We start from the raw sequence: 2,198 nt of genomic DNA, 5'->3' as shown, positions 1-2,198 counted from the left end.
AAAGAAGTTTCCCTAGAGAAGTCTATTATGCTGGGAAAAATGGAAGGTAGGAGGAAGAGGGGAAGGCAACGGATAAGATGGATGGAAGAAATCGAGAAAGTCACAGAAATGAAGCTGGAGGAGCTATGAGAGACAACAAGGGACAGATCAAGATGGAGAAGACTTGTCCATGAAGTCACCAGGAGTCGAAGACGACTCGATGGAACTTAACAACAACAAACAGTGATATTCAGCCATCTGCACTTCTGTGTATTTTCCACGTTGAAATGTATTCAAAAAACAATTATGAACATATCCCAATCATTCTCTTACCCTCAGATATGGCCATAAATCCAACTTCGAAGGGAATCCAAAAACTTCGGAGAATCTGATATCTATTGTCCAGTGAAATCTTGGCTATTCCAAGAGATGCTCTTCAAAGTGAAGAGTCAAGTCTTTCAGAAATGATAAAAGAAATTCATTGAAGTTAAGGATAAAAGTATTGCACATATTACAACAATTATTTGAAACAATATAGCTTTAGATAATGATTCCACTGATATTTGAAAGAGATTTGCATATCCTAGTCTTCAGTTGTGACAAATTGTTAAATGTATACATACCTATTGTAAAAACTTACGTATAAAACATACACTTAAACATTTTTTCATTTCAGAAAATTGAGCACTTCTTAATTAATTATGTTGGAAAACAATTTTTTTTTCAGTCGTTTGTCACATTAACTGACTTATAAATTAGAATAACTTATTAATTCATTGTTCATAAATAAGTTATGAATAACATTAAAATTTCGTTTTCATTAATGAAAGAACAAATTTTATTTTTCAAAAAGTTTCTAAAGATATTTACTTCATAACACACGATAGATTAAAATTTGACTTACCAAAGACGTGAAACGAGATAGTTGAAAACTTAGAACCATTGCTACGACAACCAGAATAATCAAAATAATAGAAATTGCAAGTCGCATTATACCATCAAGTCTAAAGAAAACAACTGCGCAGAAGAAGAAACTTGTCTGATACACTGCGAAACAATATACAGCAGGAGCGTATATTTCACAAACCAAGTTTAATTCTTGTATATAAGTCCATAAATCCCAATGAATTTCAATCAATGTTTCAATTTTATTCATTAGAAAACTTTCGTCTTTTTTCAATTTATCGACTGCATCAGATAAATTTTTAAGTCTCTTAGAGGTAATTACGGCACATGCACCTATAACAATAATACAACAATCTAATTGTCCAATTCCGTAAATGCATAATAATGTGATATTCAGATTACAGAATGCCAGCTCAAACTGTGATTCAGTTATTTCTTTTAAAGCAGGGTATAGAAATAAGTCAATTACAGTAATGACTGAAATTATTGAAAAAAACAAATTTGTAAGACCAGCTATAAAACATATTTGAATATCATCAGTCATTTGTTCTTCTCCTTCGTATCCACTGTTATTTCTAGGAAAATAAAGCTTCTTCCTTTTAAATAAACTGAATTGAAAAGCTAGAAAAATATAAAATGTAATTAAAATAAATTTTACGAGTTTCTTATTGTTTGGAAACATTCGGATCCATCCGACACACACCAAATTGTCCGTTACTTCTTGAGTAAAAAGTATTATGTTAGTCCACAGAAATATCTCTATAGCTGTTTGATACAAAGAATATAACTGTGACAGATATTTCCATTTTTTGGCGGACCTCTTACAATCGCAATACATTATTTTAATTCCAAATATTTCTAATGACATGAGCACAGGTCGTAGAAAGCAAACGATGCACAAACTACGTTTCGTACCAGCTGAATACATGTTTTATGTTAATACCGAAGAATATTAGTTTCATCCTCCGTTCCGAGATTATAATAGAGCTTATTTCGTTACATAAGGTAAATTTAGCTTCACTTATAAAAGAAGATATTTCTAAATATGATGCAAACGATCGATGTTAGTGTTGAATTGTCATCACGTGACGAGAATGAATCAGTGGCCTTCACTAGTACATGTATTATATAATTGCATTAAAGTATCTTATTTGTTGTCTAAGATTTTAACATTGTAAACGAAATATCGTAGTTTGTCTCATTTAGTATTTTTGTGTTTATAAATTTGTATGCAGTTGGATAAATTAAACAAAACTAATTTAATATTTCAATTTTAGTTTTATTCAGAATTGTATTTTCTTTTCAGACATTTA

Source organism: Centruroides sculpturatus, unplaced genomic scaffold (genome assembly GCF_000671375.1).
Source record: "Centruroides sculpturatus isolate CEXI.00-Female unplaced genomic scaffold, Cexi_2.0 scaffold50, whole genome shotgun sequence".
Taxonomy (NCBI): Eukaryota; Metazoa; Arthropoda; class Arachnida; order Scorpiones; family Buthidae; genus Centruroides; species Centruroides sculpturatus.
The sequence above is the reverse complement of the archived record's forward strand: the minus strand, read 5'-3'. Positions refer to the sequence as shown.